Genomic DNA, 19159 nt, shown 5'->3' on the forward strand with positions numbered 1-19159 from the left:
TGCATGCAACCCCACTGGCATTCGATCCCGCAGGCCTGGCATGTGCCTTGACCAGGAATTGAACTGTGACCTCCTGGTTCATAGGTCAGCACTCAACCACTGAGCCATTGTGGTCGGGGCTGTGCTGTGCAATTTTGATTAAAATAATTATCACAAGTTCACATTTACTAAAGTCCATGTCTTTAGTTCATAGTGGATCTCCCTAATGCTGTTTTCAGAAACTCAATTATCATAATTACCTGTAACTCTAAAAATGTAATCATAAAGTAAAACTATAAATAATTTTTAGATAATTAAGAGGCCCTGAATAACTCATTTTCATGGAATTGCATAATGATCCACTGAAAAGTAATTAAAACATTCAGTGAAAGCTGCCATTTTACCATACTAGCAAATCTTGGTTTAGATGATAAGTATTAGCAATATGTGTCTATATAGTATATCTCATTCACTAGAGTTCAACATTACAGTTTCACATCAGTCCTTACAAGATCCCTTGTGGCGCTGGTGGGAGTCTCAAGGGCATGTGTTAACTTAGATATAAAAGAAACCGTGGAAATGATGTTGGTGTTGACTATTAAATGAAAGCATTTCAAAGTTAAGGGGAAATTCTCATTGCTATAGGCACCCAAAAGTATTTGTGACTTAACAATGTAATACCCTGAGAGATAAACATTTTGTTCCCACCCATTCTACTTCAAAACCCTTACTGCTTTGTCAAAGGTTTGCCCATCCAAACGAGAGGGATCTGAGTTGGAAGCTCAGTGCTTTAAATACCACCTGGGAGAGGCCATATTGGATATAGTGCTGTCACCGGTGTCCATTGAACAAGCAAGTAAGCATTGCCTTGATTAATGAGTCCTTTTGGTGAAGGCAATTTTGCAGCCATGGCAGGAAACTTTTTCTAAAGTTCTCTTGGAAACCAGAAGAGACACCCTCCTCCCACCCCTCGCCGCCCCACCAATCTGACCAAGTTTTGTCTATTGTGACTCACATACATTTCCGCAATTCTCCAAACCCATTCTATGGAATTATTGCCAAGCTCATTCATAATCACGCTTTCAGTTTATGACATTTTCTGCATTTCTTGATTGTTAGTAACCATCTCCAGAACATCCCCCTGAAGTTGGGGACCCTTTGACAGGTAGTGTGATTATTTTCTTCACATCTTAACGCTCATCTTCTCTCACTGCCACTGAGGGAGGAACTTCTCTGTCTGTAAAGAATAGCTTAGGTCAATGTTTAAGAAGAAACACTCAAAAAATGAGATTTCTGGAAATGAAGGAAATTGATTCAAGCAGTGATACTAAATGTTAAAACTGTGTTGCCCAGCCGGTGTGGCTCAGTGATTGAGCATCAACCTATGAACCAGGAGGTCACAGATGGAATCCTGGTCAGGGCACATGCTCGGGTTGCAGGCTTGATCCCCAGTAGGGGCCTAGTAGGAGACAGCTGATCAATGATTCTCTCTTATCATTGATGTTTCTATCTCCCTCTCTCTTCTTCTCTCTGAAATAAATAAAAGCATTTTAAAAAAATTATGATATGACTGGTTCTGGTGGACGACTGACGTTGATGGAAACCATAATTAAATCTGTTCAAGGAAAGCACTATAGAAATATTTTCTTCATTAACCTGACAATGGTATATGTATTTAGCATTTGGGGATCTTCTAAAGATAAAAAATATCTCAACTTTTCCCTAGCAAGATATATTCTCAAAATCAGGAATGGCAATACTGTGGGATTTAGCCTTACTATCAGATGTATTAATTAATTTAACATATATTTATTTTAAATCTACCATGGACTACATCTGGTTTTAGTTGCTACGGGGGTAGTGAGGGACATATATATTTGCACTCATGGAGCTCACACACTGGTGGAGTAGATAAATAAACAATAATTATGTCAAGGCTCCATTATATTTGTGGGAAGTGCTTGCAATTTCAAAGTGGTTATAAAAAGAGTAGGACTTTACTGATTTTTAGTGAGAGAGAAAGAGAGGGAAAGAGGGAGGGAGGGAAAAAGGGGGGAAGGGAGGAAGGGAGAGAGAGAGAAAAAAACAGAGAGAGAGAAACATTAATGTAAGAAAGAAACATCCGCCCTGACTGGTTTGGCTCAGTGGATAGAGCGTTGGCCTGTGGACTGAAGGGTCCCGGGTTCAATTCCGGTCAAGGACATGTACCTGGGTTGCGGGCACATCCCCAGTAGGAGATGTGCAGGAGGCAGCTGATCGATGTTTCTCTCTCATCGATGTTTCTAACTCTCTATCTCTCTCCCTTCCTCTCTGTATAAAATCAATAAAATATATTTTAAAAAAAGAAAGAAACATCCACCGGCTGCCTCCCACGTGCACCCCTACCTGGGATCCAGCCCGAAACAAGAGCATATGCCCTGAGTTGGAATCCAACCAGGTGCACAAGAGGATGCTCAACCAACTGAGCCACACCAGCAGGGTTGGGGCTTACCTTTTATAATTTAATCCATAATTTAGGTATCTCATACTGAGAAGAAAAATTCAGAGAGGGCGCCTTTTAGAGACTATTTTTTTTTCCTCTCATTAAAATTCAAATGTTTTATCTCATCCCCTAACATTGATAAAAAAACAAAACAAAACAAAACAAAAAAAAACCTTCTCAGTGCAGTAACTACTAATTGGCATCTAATTACCTGAAAATATGTTCCTGGGAAATGTGGGCATTTCATGAAATCCCTGGATTTGTTATAAATTTTTGTTTATAATTCTAAACTAGTACTACGATGCTCTTTAAGCTTTCCACTACTTTATAAACAATCTTGTTGGCCACGGAGTATTTATAGTGTATATGCCAAACTTAATTCAACTAAGAGCCTGGATTTGTTTTTCAATGTTTTGAAAACTGCATAAATTTTGATGATTGACACTCAGGGTGTGATTCTTTTTCCTGGACTGAAAAATAAATTAAATCTTTCTACTTTTGAATAATAAACACCACAATTTAAACAGAGTAAAAGCGCTTTGGTTATTTGTTTTTCAAAGTGCATTCACTATTAGAAAGTAGACCTAGAAGAAACAACCTTTTATGTGAATTTGATTTAAAATTTTCTCAGGAAAGATAGTGTGACTGTTAATACTCTTATAGTTTCCCTAATATTATCAATGCATTCCTCTTGACCAATTAAACTCAACATTATTACTAGTGTAGCTGTAATTTTTTTCTGATATTACCCTGTGGTTAACTTGTCAAGTAAACAGCATAGGTGACTTAGGCTACTAAATTATATGTTTTGAATCTGATTCATACATTACCTCTTAGAGCATATTTTCATATGAATATGTAATCTTATCTATATAGTACTGATTGTTAATGAAAATTTTAAATTATTTTATTAGTATGAATAACCTTTACTTCAACATATTGCAATCATAAAATATTTCAGATAATTTAGTAAATTTCTTAATTTTTTCATTGGCAAACAGAAGCCAAGATTTTTTAAAAATTTCTTTATTGATTAAGGTATTACATATGTGTCCTTATCCCCCTATCGGCCCCCCGGTCTCCCCCCCCCCCCCGCCCCGACTCATGCCCTCACCCTCCTGTTGTCTGTGTCCATTGGTTAGGCTTATATGCATGCATACAAGTCCTTTGGTTGATCTCTCCTCCTTACCCCCACGCTTTTCTACCTTCCCTCTGAGGTTTGAGCATCTGATCAATGCTTCTCAGTCTCTGGATCTGTTAGAAGCCAAGATTTTAATGATGCTTTAAAAAAATCCATACAAGACAGTCCATGAAAGCCATATGCAGTTTAGGTAAAGCCGTAAGGACTGTCAAAAATAATGGAAAATCACAAATATTATGATAGTAAATCATGAAAAGAAATACCTGTCAGATAGTAGAAACCACATGTAGAAAATAAACCACATTTCATTAAAGAAAAAGGTTATCCAGTTTTTGTTTTAGCTAGAGAGTTAACTTTTCATTCAGTCACATTATGTCTCCTTAGTTCAGAGTTCTAGTAACTGCCCTCAATACCCTTTCATTACTTTACTTTTTTCTTTATATTTATTTTGCTTTTGCCTTTTAAAAGTAATGTTTTTGTCCCTCTATTCTCTGAGTTTCCTTTAGGAATTGGGGCGGGGGGGAGGGGCGGGGGAGGTATGCTTGTAAAAAATCATCACTACTTTCAGTACAAATTAGAATGAGGTAAAATGAGCATTATTAAGCTATTCAGTCAAAACAAAACAAAACAAAACCGCCTAAACAGGCTACTCCACAAAAGGGAAAGCGGAAAGATAATAAGAGCCATCCACCATCATGACTTATCTGATCTCTCCTTCCTGCTCCTTGATTAGATTAATCCCAGGATGGAGAAGCTGGCAAATGGAGGCATCATTAGTTACTCCTCTCACATGGCCTGACCTCACGGGGTGTCCTCTTCAACTGCCTGTTCTGAGGTGCATCTGAGTGCGGTGTGGACAGCGAATATTGGCGTTAAAATGGGTATCAGGTGTCATCTCAGCAGTGTCACCGCAGGCTGGCCATGGTCTGCAGCTGAGAGTCACAGCCAGAGTCAGACAGCTCCCTCAACAAGAGTCCTCCTTTAACCAGTGCTCCTAAGCCTTCCCACCCTTATCTTACATTCATTACAATGGCTCCCAGTCCTTTTAGCCCTTCATGTGTTTTCCATAAAGTCTCCCCTGCCTTACAAGTAGTCACTTTAAGAAAATCTCCTCAAGCATATATGTGACATTTATTTATTCTAGGACCTTCACTGATACACAAGTAACAGACATCTAGGTATCCGGTAGCCATTCTTATGATCAAATATGAAAGTAATATATATAAGTAGCCACTCAAAATGTAGTCTATATGGAATGTAACCTAAGATTCATGGAATATAAAATAAGATGCTCCATGCAAAAATTATTTAAAAAACACTATATAATACTGTAAAAAAAAAAAAAAAAGAGCAATAATCCTCTCTAGAATTTGGCTGACCTCGTATTTCCTCAGTCTTCCCAGAGTTTGTCAAAATACTATTTGACTATTCATGTTTATAAAACTTTATTCAATGACCTAAATGAAGTTTGGTCAGAGGAAGCCTCACTCTATAGACTTTCCAATTTCCAAATGGAAATTTATTTTGATTCTTAGCCAGTTGACTTGGCAAGTGAATAAAATACTTGGCCATTATCAGATTGCACTAAAATTTGAACTTTGCCAAAACATACATTTGTATTATTTCCTTCTTTAAGTTTTGGGTTAAATGAACTTTTTTTGCATCTATTTTATCTTTACTTTCTTTAACTGAAAAATAAGTGTGTGTGTGTGTGTTTATGTGTGTGAGTTTACCTTTTTCTTCTTGCAGGTTGCTTTTCATTAATCGATGTCACTATATTCCTATAAAAGTACTTACAAACTTATTTATAACTCTTTGAAATCAGGTGTGTGTTTTTTCTCTTTATTTTATTAAGGATGAAAGTTCAACAGAAAGCAGCTGATTCATTTGGGTTATTATTACTATCATCAGTCACCTCTCTGCACAGAAGTGCCTCTGTGACACTCCCTGACTGTTCATCTGGTTTCTCCTTCTGAGCCAACTCTCTCCTCGCCTGACCTTACAGAATAATCCTTGTTTCTATCTCCACTTTAACTTTTCCACCAGTTACTTCTGAGATGGCTGGCTTGGACAGGGCCTTGAACCTGCCATTTGTCTGAGAGCCATCTGAATTTAAACAGTCTTTAGTTGAGTATCTATGATGAGCTCAAGTAGATGTTAAAGCAGCATCCAAGCCAGTCTATGAGCATCTTTTTTTTTTTTAATATATTTTATTGATTTTTTACAGAGAGGAAGGGAGAGGGATAGTTAGAAACATCGATGAGAGAGAAACATCAATCAGCTGCTTCTTGCACACTCCCTACTGGGGATGTGCCCGCAACCAAGGTACATGTCCTTGACCAGAATCGAACCTGGGACCCTTGAGTCCACAGGCCGATGCTCTATCCACTGAGCCAAACCGATTGGGCATATGAGCATCTTTTTACAGTTCAGAGAAGTGGTAAGATTTTTCTCTAGAGGTTAAACCTCTTCACTAGGGGACAGACGTTGGGTTTCAAACACTGGTCACCCCCTTTTGGGCAGTGAACGTATAGCACAACCATACATATGGTTAACCTATACTGAGGATAAAAATAGGTAAATTAGACACTGGCTTTGCTTTTGAAGATTCATAACTGAATTGGGGAAATAAGAATGAATAGGAAAGATGTGAAATAAAAATACAAAGAAGTTCATCTAAATTGCTTTGCTGTTATTGTCTGTTTTGTGAAGAAAAAATATCAACCCTGTAAACACTTCTTGGAATTATCTTGATTTTGCAGCAAAACTCTATCTAATGTAGTCTGTGTGCACTGTTACTCTAGTTTTAAGTGTGTATGTGTGTGGGTGCTGATCATTTTGTTTTTCCTTCTGAGGTGGAGAAGGAAAACAATTCAAGCTGAGAAATTTATTATTTAAATATTCATTGTTACAAATTATATTAAAATATTGTTAAACCATAAAAAACACAAAGTCTGTAATTAAGGTTTGAGAAATGTGTGCCATAGAAACCCAGTTTATTAAGCTACTATCTTAAAAAGTTAACAAACTTCCACAGCTCTTATGTAACAAAGAATAGCAAGCTTAGGGACTAAATTGCTGTGGTTTTTAAAAATGCGGCCCCACCAGACACACTTTTCCTGACTGACTTCTGTTTGTGAGTCCTGAGAACAATGAACTAATCTTAGCGCCCCCTGACGTGCATATGGTGTATAAGACTTCTGCTCGGGGCCAAAGAGAGCACACATACTGTCACTTAGACCTTTTGTGCTAACAATAAATAAAGCGTTCTTTTTTGCTCCCCTATAGTCTGGTAGTTACACTCTACAAACCAGAATATAACATTGCTTTGTTGTGTAAGTAAGGTTTTCACAGCGAAGATGTACTTTGCGTATTGCAGGATTTCAGGCGAAGAGATTTCTCCTTCATGAGAGCAGATAACGTGACAGGAGCTCACTCTATGGCCAATTGCTCTGACCAGCGAACGCGCAAAAGGATGTGGCATATTTGGCAGGGAGCCCTGACTTGGTGCAACCCAGAGGCTGCCTATGAGAACTCTAGGGAAGAGAAGGTGAAGAGAGGTAAGTAAATAAGCAAACAAACAAAAACCATGGGCCTTGTAGGGAATGTGGATTTTTCCTGAGAGGCGGTTGAGAACCAGAAGTCTTTAAAGAGCAGATGGACATATCAGATTTGGCTTTTAAGAACTAACTAGAGTGGTCCAGGGTGGCAGGAGAAAGTGAAACAAGAGTAATAGGGTGAAAGCATACCTGAGGTGGTTGCCACATATAAGTCAATGATTCTTACCCTTGGATGATTTTGTCCTGCAGGGGGCAGTTGTGTCAGTGCCTGGAAAAAGTTGGAGGGGTTTGGTGGGGGTGGGGGTGGGGGCCATGCTTCTGGACAATCTAAAGGGCAAGGATGCTGCTGAACCCTATAAATATATAACACAAACCCCAACCATAAACTCTTCTCCTGACCAAAATGTCAGCGCCCAGATTGAGAAAACCTGCTTTAAATAGGGTACCACATTGAGTGTTGGATTTTGTTTCAATGATGCCTAATGATGTTGAGCATTTTTTCATGTGTTCAACTAATACTGTTGAGCATCTTTTCAATTTTTCATTGCATTGATATATCTTCTCTAGTGATGCATCTGTTTAAATCATTTGCATATTTTTAAAAATTGCGTTGTTTTCTTTGCTATTGCATTTTGAGAGATCTTTACATGTTTGGGATACTGGCCCTTTATCAGATACTAGAGGCCCAGTGCATGAAAATTCATGCACTGGAGTGGGGGTCCCTCAGCCCAGCCTGCTCACAGTCCGGGAGCTCTCAGGGGCAGGCGGCAACCCGGCCATCAGGGGAAGGCATCACCCCCATCACACCTCTGCTGCTGCCACTGCCGGCAGCGCAAGCCTCGGCCGGCCCTGGTTACCTGAGCCCCGTACCGTGCGCCTACCTCTCCCTCCCCCTCAGTTCCATCCGTGCTGTTGCAAATGGTAAGAATTCCTTTTTTTTTTTATAGCAGCATAGTATTCCATTGTGTAGATGTACCACTGTTTTCTAATCCACTTATCTGCTGATGGACACTTAGGCTGTTTCCAAATCCTAGCTAAATTGTGCTGCTATGAACATAGGGGTGCATATATCCTTTCTGATGGATGTTTCTAGTTTCTTGGGATATATTCGTAGAAGTGATATTACTGGGTCAAATGGAAGTTCTATTTTAGTTTTTTGAGGAAACTCCATACTGTTCTTCAAAGTGGCTGCACCAGTCTACATTCCCACCAGCAGTGCAAGAGGGTTCCTTTTTCTCCGCATCCTCCCCAGCACTTGTCTTTGGTGATTTGTTGATGATAGACATTCTGACAAGTGTGAGATGACACCTCATTGTTGTTTTGATTTGCATCCCTCAGATATTAATGACTTTGAGCATGTTTTTATATGTCTCTTGGCCTTCTGTATGTCTTCTTTTGAAAAGTGTCTGCTTAGGTCCTTTGCCCATTCTTTGATTGGATTGTTTATCTTCCTTTTGTTGAATTGTATGAGTTTCCTATAAATTTTGGAGATTAAACGCTTATCATAAATAACATTGTCAAATATGTTCTCCCATGTAGTGGGCTTTCTTGTTGTTTTGTTGATGGTTTCTTTTGCTTTGCAGAAGATTTTTATTTGGATGTAGTCCCATTTGTTTATTTTCTCCTTAGTTTCCATTGCCCTAGGAGCTGTATCAGTAAAGATATTGCTATGACAAATGTCTGATATTTTGCTGCCTATGGCTTCTTCTAGGTTTTTTTTTATGGTTTCCCATATTACATTGAAGTCCTTTATCCATTTTGAGTTCATTTTTGTGTATGGTGTAAGTTGGTGGTCTAGTTTCATTTTTTTTGCATGTATCTGTCCAGTTTCCCCAACACCATTTATTGAAGAGACTGTCTTGATTCCATTGTGTGCTCTTGCCTCCTTTGTCAAATATTAATTGAGCATAATGGCTTGGGTCAATTTCTGGGTTCTCTGCTCTGTTCCATTGTTCTATACTAGTATGTCTGTTCTTGTGCCAGTACCAGGCAATTCTGAGAACAGTGGCTTTGTAGTATAAGTTGGTATCTGGTATTGTGATCCCTCCAACTTTGTTCTTCTTTCTCAAGATTGCTGCAGCTATTTGGGATCTTTTTTTATTCCAGATGAATTTTTGGAGAGTTTGTTTATTTTCTGATATAGTGTGGCAACTCCAGCTTTATTTTAAATAGTTGATATGATGTATTTTTCTGTAAGTTTTTACTTTTAATTTATTGATATCTTCATGTTTAAAGAAGTTTTATATAACGTATATAATTGGGTTTTACTTTTTTAAATATTTCTTTATTGATTTCAGAGAGGAAGGGAGAAGGAGAGAGAGATAGAAACATCAATGATGAGAGAGAATCATTGATCGGCTGCCCCCGGCACACCCCCCACTGGGGATCGAGCCTGCAACCCAGGCATGTGCCCTTGGCCAGAATCAAACCTGGGACCCTTCAGTCCGCAGGCTGATGCTCTATCCACTGAGCCAAGCTGGCTAGGGCGGGTTTTACTTTTTAAATTCAACTTGAAAATCTCTAACTTTTAACTAGATGGGCCTTATCTCTAATATTCCACAAGCTGTCCCCTGGCCCTAGACTTCTGGAGAATATGATCTGACCAATATCATTGCCTCATTTGTCTAGCAAAGTGACGTCTATGAAATTGCACTGTGTACCTTTGTAAATTACCTAAAATTGCTTTTAATATAAATCTTTGAATTTTATAATGAAAAAATATATACGTTCTTAAAATGTGACTCAATAAAAGTAGTAGGATTCTAGCTTAAAGTGGTTCCTACTTTCAGAAAACTTAAAATCTGGTTTTACTTATCTCTTATTGATTTAGAGTTAAACACATTGCTATATTTAAAAACCTGGTCTTGGAGGAAAAAACAACTTCTAAATATTGAAAATTGGCAGAAAAGTGACTTTTAAGTGAATGCACACATTTAAATTAATTTTAAATATTCATATTTCAATGATAATGACTTAAATGTAAATGGGGCTTCATTTTCTTATTTCTTAGACAATTTGTGACTTGACAATAATTCTTGGTTTACAGAAAAATGTGGCAGATGTTGTGTGCCCTCTAGCGGCCACAAAGACTATCTTTACATCTTGCCATAAATGTCAGTGGTTTTGTCAAGAATGCATTTCACATCATATATTAATTTTAATTTAACTTACATCACATCTTCAATATCCCATTGATTCTCACGTGATCTTAACTGCAGTAGTTCAAATGCAAATTACAACCTCTTAAAATATAGGTAAACTTATCCTATGTAATTCTGGAGTACATTCAGTTTCAAACCACATAAAATTTTGTTACTGTAACATTAAAAGCCACATGAAATAAATGCAAATAAAATTCAGAGTAATTTTTCCTCAAAACATATCTCTATATATCTATATATCTAGATATATATATGGAATTGGCTCACATGATCATAGGATCCTGGTGAGTATGAAATCCATAGGATAGGCAGCAGTCTCTCAATTCATATAACACTTAGTGGTGAAACCTAGAATGTAAGATCTACAGGACAGGACAGAAGACTTGGACTCAGGGAGGAACCTTAGGCTGCAGCCTTAGATAGAATTCCTGAGTAAAGATTCTAGTATCCCTATTTTGCCTGGTAATAACAGACTACTTGTAGTTATAATGTGCCTGGTATATATTTTTCCATCCATCCTTTTTATTTCCTTTTAGATAGAATTTATTTTTAGAGCAGTTTTAGGTTCACAGTAAAATGGAGTACAGAGTTCCCATAGACCCCCTGACTCCACACACACACAGCCTTCCCCACTATCAGCATCCCCCATCAGAGTGGTCCCTTTGGTATAGTTTATAAACCTACATTGAAACATCATTACCCCATAGTCCAAAGTTTGCATTAGGGTTCACTCTTGGTGGTGTGCATTCTCCGGTTTTTAATAAGGCGTAATGACATGCATCCACAGGTACAGTATCATACAGAATGGTCGCACGGCCCTGAATACCCTCTGTGCTCTATTCATTTCTGCCTCCCCTCTGACTCTGGCAACCACTGATCTTTTTACTCTCTACATGGTTTTGCTGTTTCTAGAATGTCATGCAGTTGGAGCCACACAGGAGGTAGCCCTTTCTGATTGGCTTACCTGAGAAATATGCACTCACGCTGCCTCCACGTCTTCTCCTGGCTTGCTAGCTCATTTCTTTGGGGTTTGGGGTTGTTGTTGTTGTTATTGTTTTCTTTCTCCATTTTGACATTTGCATTTATTAGATGCTTGAGGAATATATGTTTCATCTCCAAGCACTTTACATTAGTGTTTAGTTACGAACATTTTTCCTATTACTTAAATGCCTTAGCATGTAAAGAATGATTTTGACCCTACAAGGCAATCACCAAAAGGATTTCTAATAGGATCTAGTTAATCAAATCATTTGTTTTAAAGCCATCATTAAGATATACGTACAATTTTAAGTGGTATGCTTATGGTATATAATAGTCTAATATAGATTTCTAAACATTACATGATTGAAAAATCTTTTCCTTTTTTTATGTACTAGTACTAGACATTTTTGACACAAAACTTCTGAAACTTGTTGAAAAAATTAAAAGCTGATCTGTGTGGTATCTCTCTTCTTCTGTCCAGGGAAGCCAGGATGCTGACACTTGGCCTAGATAGGGATTAAACATACTTGCTAGTAACTTATAATGTGTTGTCTAAAGTCCAAAACTTGCCAGGAGGTGTTACCAGATGGAGTCTGGGTCTAGGGCGAGTCTGCCCAGGGACTGTCGGTAGTGGGTGCGTTCTTGACTTTGTGTAGGAAAGACTTCACATGAGTCCAGATGGCTTTTGAGATTCTGTTTATTAAAGCTGGGGACAGTGGTCCAGCTGGAGTGGTTGAGCATCGACCTGTGAACCAAGGAGGTCACAGTTCAATTCCTGGTCAGGGCACATGCCCAGGTTTCGGACTCGATCCCCAGTAGGGGACATGCAGAAGGCAGCCAGTCAATGATTCTCTCTCATCACTGATGTTTCTATCTCTCCCCCCCTCTCCCTTTCTCTCTGAAACCAATAAATTATATGTGTGTGTGTGTGTGTGTGTATTTTTTAAAGATGGGGACAGTGAAACAAAGGAAATGTTTAAGATAGAAGAAACAGCCGAAACTGGTTTGGCTCAGTGGATAGAGCGTCGGCCTGCGGACTGAAAGGTCCCAGGTTCGATTCCGGTCAAGGGCATGTATCTTGGTTGCGGGCACATTCCCAGTGGGAGATGTGCAGGAGGCAGCGGATTGATGTTTCTCTCTCATTGATGTTTCTAACTCTCTATCTCTCTCCCTTCCTCTCTGTAAAAAAATCAATAAAATATAGTTTTTAAAAAAAAGATAGAAGAAACAATAAGAGAGGAAAAGTCAGAGAAAAGGGGGACTTGTTGACAAGTTCGGGGGGTTAGCCTGGGTTGAGCTGCCGCCGCCCACTGCTCCCCTGTTTGCAAGTCTCTTGGGGTCTCTTAGAGTTTAGGAGATGCACGCCTTTGGGGGAAGAAGACGGGGAAGGGAAAGGTGCAGGCCTGCTCCCACGGGGAAAACACGCTGTAGATTCTTTTTCTTGAGTATGCTATGTTGCTGTAATTATGTGTGCTGTCATTTAGCATACCCCAGGTCATGATTGGGTAAAGTCATTCTAAGAATTTCCATCTAGCACGTCCAACTACAAACAGGATATAGAACAGATTTTTACAACTCCACTTTCCCCAATTGTTTGACTAAAGGAAGAGCTTCCCCTCCCTCCCATTCAAGACATCACACACATTCCAACAGTACATTCTGGTAGACTTGATACATGACCGTTAACAAAACTTTGCTCATAAATTTCTAGTGGAAGCCATATTTTAAATTTTAAGTCATTGACAATTTACCACATCCCTATAAATTATTTATTATGCAGCCTTTTTACTTTTTATGAGCAGGTTTAGGTATGACAGTATACTATGAGCCAGTGTAGAACAATTCCAATAAAAACTCTTTGTCATGCCCATGACATTTCACCCACCCCAATGCCAATGCCCTGGAAACCTGGCCACGGAGGTCACCTCCCTCTCCACTCGGGGGCCAGCCTGACATATCTTCTTTAACTCACTTTAACTCACATTGTTTTAATCAGTGCTGGTTATAAAAAATTCATCATGACTAGGATAAACTGAACAAATATTTTTATCGTTTTTGGAATTTGTGGAGCAGCTGTACCACATACGCTCTAGCAAGCTATTAGATGTTCGGAGTGAGTCCATCTATCACTTCCTATTGCATGGCATTTAACTTCACCATCTGAATACTCCCACCCACCCTTTTGAGTTGTCCTGAGGTTTTTCTCATCCCTTTTCTCCTCAATGTTCCTTTGTTTCCCCAAATATCCCTAATCTTTTTTCCTATCACTTCACCCTGTGGGAGGGGTGGAGTCAGCGGGTCTGTGATAGATTTTCTCAAGTGCTTTTACCTCCAACAGCAGGATCGCACAAGAATCCCAAACATGTGAGCCCCATTTATCACATCAATCATTTCTTGGGTAAAAGGCTTAAAGTTGGAGCATACTTGATCATGATATAATCAATCTAAAGGCGCTTGCATTTTCAACATTCTAGTATCCTTAGAATTATTACATTTAGTATATAGGGGTGGAATTATACTATTCCCCCCTCAACTTATTTTTACATTACCCTGCCTTCCACCAGCTCAAACCATTAGAGCAAGCATGTTCAACTCATGGCCCATGGGCCGCATGCCTCATTTATTTGGCCCATGTTAGCCTTTGAGTTTGACATGCTTGCATTAAAGGATTAGAATATGCACGCTTCTCCTGAACTCTTAGAAGGGTCCCATGTTTGGGGTGTATCTTTTTTTTTAATATATTTTATTGATTTTCCACAGAGAGGAAGGGAGAGGGCCAGAGAGTTAGAAACATCGATGAGAGAGAAACACCAATCAGCTGCTTCCTGCACACCCACCATTGGGGATGTGCCCGTAACCAAGGTACATGCCCTTGACCAGAATCGAACCTGGGACCCTTCAGTCCTCAGGCCGACGCTCTATCCACTGAGCCAAACCAGCCAGGGCTGGGGTGTATCTTAATCCCGACCTTTTTCTACCTAGTGTCCACCCCCAAGGCCTATGTAGAGTCTTTAGGATTATTGGTTAGCCAGGGTAACTTCTGATCAAAACATTTGTTCTGCTCCCTGCTTTTATCATGTCCGTTCCGTTACAGACAGATTCAGCGCTGGTAACTTGGCAGACCATCAGCCTCATGTTTTTTCTTAGTTACTCTCAGTTTTGCCAAAGCAGCCGAAAGCAGCCAAGGCACAGAATTCTTGACTGACTTCCCTTTGGTCTGACTTTCTTTTTTCATGCATTGAGGTATTTCCCTCAGCTCCAGATCTACCCACTCAGAGTGGATCTGTTTATCCTACTGTCAGTGGTCATAGTGTCACGCAGTGGTAGGCTAGCCTGGGGGGAACTAGCCTGGGGGGGTGCTAGCTTGGCATCAGAACTTATTTCCTCATCTTCCTTTGTTCCCCACAAAGCCTTATCCACCATTTAATTATACACCAGGGTCACTTCAAGTATCCTGCCCGGGGCACCCTGAAACACAGGGTCAGTTAATGAAAAACACTCATGAAATGCTACATGGTGCACTCAGATAAAGCTTTCATAAAGGCAAAAGGACGTAGCAGGAGATTTTTGAAAAGCATAGACAAATGTAAGAAAGAACGAAGGTGTCTAGGCATAGCTTCCAGGCTGTTTTCTCAGACAGGGGCGTGCGTCATATGAGGCTTATGACCACCAAGGTAAGTGTGGGAATTCAGGACTCAGCAGAGCCAACGCAAGTTCATTGGTTGCTCTTTCATACTCCACTGGTCAAGGGATAAAACCGGGCTGCTTTTAAGCAGGTGGGATAGATACAAACCATTCTTAATAAGCAAAGTAGACAAACTGGTCCAGAGTACCTTGGAGGCAGGGCAGTGAGAAGCTAGGGAAATTACTTGACAAGTGGATTAAGGGAAACTGAGACAAAATAATTAGACCAGGCTGAACAATTCTGGCAATTTCCAGCCAGCTAACAAATCACAAGGTTTTATCTTCCCTAACCAAAGACACTTAGGAGCAGATGTTTTTACACATTCCAGGCTGTGCTGGGGCTGGAATTTGCATGGGGCTTGGAACAATAGTTCAGAGTTGAAGTGTTAAAGGGCCGTTACTCAATGGATACTTTTAGGGTCATCTGACCTCAGTGATGCTCCAATGAAAGAAGTGTCAGCAGCTCCCGCCATACTCACTGAGGCAGTGGCCGAAGGCTTGTTAATACCTCCCGTGGTAACCACTGAGTGTGTCCTTTGGTAGAGAATTGAATAAAGAAGATGTGGTACATGTATATACAATGGAATACTACTCAGCCATAAGAAAAGATGAAATTTTCAGCTGTCATCATATGGATGGATCTTGAGAGTATCATGCTAAGTGAATGATTTTACTCATGTGGGATATAAAACTGAAAGCAACAAATAAGCAAGCAAACAAAAACTCACAGACACAGACAATGGTATGGTGGTTACCAGAGGGAAAGGGGAAGTGGGGAGGTGGTAAAAGGAAGTCAAATATTTGGTGACAGAAGATTTGACTTTGGGTGGTGGGCACACAATTAAACATAGTATAGATGATGTGTCATAGAATTGTACATTTGAAACCTATATAATTTTATTAACCAATGTCACCCCAATAAATCCTATATAATAAAAGGCTAATATGCAAATGGACCAAACAGCGGAACAACCGAACAACTGGCTGCTATGATGTGCACTGACCACCAGTGGGCGCGCACGGAACATGGTGGGCGTTGGCCACGGTGGGATGGTGGAGTAAGTGAGCAGGGGCACCAGACCAAGGCAGGGCGCGCCGGTTGTTGTCATCGGGGCGAGGCTCTGATGGTTACTGAAAATTCTTTGCTCCCACGGGCCACAGTCCCACCTAGCGCTTGCACCTGCTGCCGGTGACAGCCCCGCTCGCACCCGTTGCCAGTGCTAGCGCCCCCCCAATCGCTCGGCACCATCAGCAGGTATGAGTGAAGGCTGCTGGCCCCAATCGCCCCTCAGGGCTTCTCCACCTCCCCCTGCTCCTGAGGGGTGATCAGGGCTGGCAGCTGCCGCTTGCACCCATTGCTGGCGATGGTCCCGCTCTCACCCGCTGCTGGCACTGGAGCTGCCACTCTCACCCACTGCTGGCGCCAGCCCCGCTTACACCTGTAGCTGGCGCCAGAGCTGCCGGTGCCTGGTGCCAGTTCCAGTCACCCATGAGGGCTTCTCCACCTCCTCCTGCTCCTGAGGGGAGATCAGGGAAGCAGCAGCCGCTTGCAACCACTGATGGGTCTGGCCCCAATCGCTCCATGCCATCAGTGGGTGCGAGCGGGGCTGGTATCTTCAGTGTGTGGGAGCGGCGGCAGCGGGAGTGGGGCTGCCAGCAGATAGGGGACCAGGGGCCGCAGCAGGAGGGGTCGGGCAGGGGTGCAGAGTGTGGGCCGAGACCCACCCCTGTGCCCACCTCAGCCTCTCGGCCCACAGTTCCCTCCAAGGAGCATGAATTCATGCATTGGACCCCTAGTTTAATATAAAAAAGTAGAAATTTTTCTAAAGCAATTCCCAGTTATAGTCTCTTTGACAAGTAAATTTTAGCTTATTATTGTGCTTTGGCAAAGCTGGCTTTTGTTACAGAAGAATGCAAAATTATTTTGAGGTCTAAAATGCCCATCATGGTACATACATCATGCAAAAACAACATTCTAACAGGGAGGAAAATCCAATAGGTAGTTACTAAATAGAAATGGTATATCCAAGCCCATGAGCCTGGGAAAGACACAGAATAAAAAAGGTGCTTCCATGCCTTTGGCCTTCGGTAGATCCCCCAGGGAGTTATTACTTCCTGGGATCAGGTCTCAGAGGATGATGCCTGACATGCAGCATGGTTTACAGACCATGGTCCCTGCTGGAAGGACAGCACTCAGGTAGAAGGCATTATGATGGGTAATGGGTCATACTTTAATAAAGTAGGTAAAGATACATCTGCTCAATGGATGGGATTAAAAATCGTGTTGCTTGTGGCATCAGAGGAGTTAGATCATAAGAATATAACATTGGTTTTTATAGATTCTTGGGTAACAGCCAATGAACTGAAAGCATAGTTCAGAATATAAGCCTATTTTTCCTAATAAGCCTTTTAGAATTATTATATATTTAAACTTGTGCACATTTAATTTTTTAAATTAAATTTAAAGAATACTGTAATATACATAATTAATGTGTCCTAACAAAAATGTTTTAATGAATCACAAAGGTATATCATCACACCTAAGAAAATAATTTCCCTTGTATTCTCTATCATTCCATTATTTTTTAATGTAAATAGGCCAAATATATATATCTAGGCATAAGAAAAGGAGCCCCTTGTATTTCAACTCTGTCTCTGAAATCATAGCTGTCACTATCTATCTATCTACCTATCTATCTATCTATCCTATCTAATAAAAGAGAAACATGGTAATTAGCGTACGACCGCTACCCTTCCCATTGGCTAATCAGGGAGATATGCAAATTAACTGCCAGCCAAGATGGCGGCCGGCAGCCAGGCAGCTTAAAGTGAATATGAGTCTTGCTTGCTTCAGTGACGGAGGACTGCAACATTCCCCGCCTGCCTTGCCGGCCTCTGAGCCTGCAGTTTCAAACATTGTAACAAATATAGAAGATAAACAAAACCCCAGAAACCAGCTTTCAGCCGGCTGGGATCTCAGAGCTGGAGTTGATACAGAGTTTCGATTATAGAACCTAAACAAACCAGATACCTGCTTTCAGCAGCTGAGGCCTCAGAGCTGGAGCCAGGCTAAAGCTGGCCCAGAATAAAAAAAGAAAAAAGAAAAAAAGGAGCAGTTGGGAGCTTCAGTCCCAGCCTGAAAACAGCCCTCAGACCCTCACCCAGACTGGCCAGGCACCCCAATGGGGACCCCCACCCTGAAGGGTGTGTGACCAGCTGCAAACAGCCATCATCCCCTCACCCAGGCTGGCCAGGCACCCCAGTGGGGACCCCCACCCTGATCCAAGACACCCTTCAGGGCAAACCAGCCAGCCCCCACCCATGCACCAGGCCTCTATTCTATATAGTAAAAGGGTAATATGCCCCCCAGCACCGGGATCAGCGGAGCCGCGAGGCCTCCCGGCACCGGGATCAGCGTGACAGGGGGCAGCGCCCAAACCCCCTGATCGCCCTGCAGCTCTGTGTGTGACAGGGGGCGGGGCCACAACCTCCCATTGGCCTTACTCTGTTCCTGACAGGGGAAGGCGCCCCAGCCCCCTGATCGGCCCTGCTCTGTGCCTGATAGGGGGGAGCTCCCCAACCCCCTGATCGCCCTGCGGCTCTGTGTGTGACAGGGGGCGGGGCCACAACCTCCCATTGGCCTTACTCTGTTCCTGACAGGGGAAGGCGCCCCAGCCCCCTGATCGGCCCTGCTCTGTGCCTGATAGGGGGGAGCTCCCCAACCCCCTGATCGCCCTGCGGCTCTGTGTGTGACAGGGTGCGGCGCCCCAACCCCCCCACCCCACGGGCCCTGCTCTGTGTGTGACAGGGTAGAGCCATAACCTCCCCATCGGCCCTGCCCTGAGTGTGAGAGTGGCGGCGCCCCAACCCCCTGATCGGCCCTGCTCTGTGGGTGATAGAGGGCAGTGCCCCAACCCCCCCCCCCCCCGCCCATGGGCCCTGCTCTGTGTGTGATGGGGTAGAGCCATAACCTCCCCATCGGCACTACCCTGAGTATGACAGTGGCAGCGCCCCAACCCCCTGATCGGCCCTGCTCTGTGTGTGACAGGGGGCGGTGCCCCAACTCCCCTATCGGCCCTACTCTGTGAGTGACGGGGGAGCTCCTCAACCCGCTGATGGGCCCTGCTCTGTGAGTGACAGGGGGGAGCTCCCCAACCCCCTGATGGGTCCT

This window comes from Myotis nattereri (assembly GCF_964212035.1).
Source record: "Myotis nattereri genome assembly, chromosome: 17".
Classification (NCBI taxonomy): domain Eukaryota; kingdom Metazoa; phylum Chordata; class Mammalia; order Chiroptera; family Vespertilionidae; genus Myotis; species Myotis nattereri.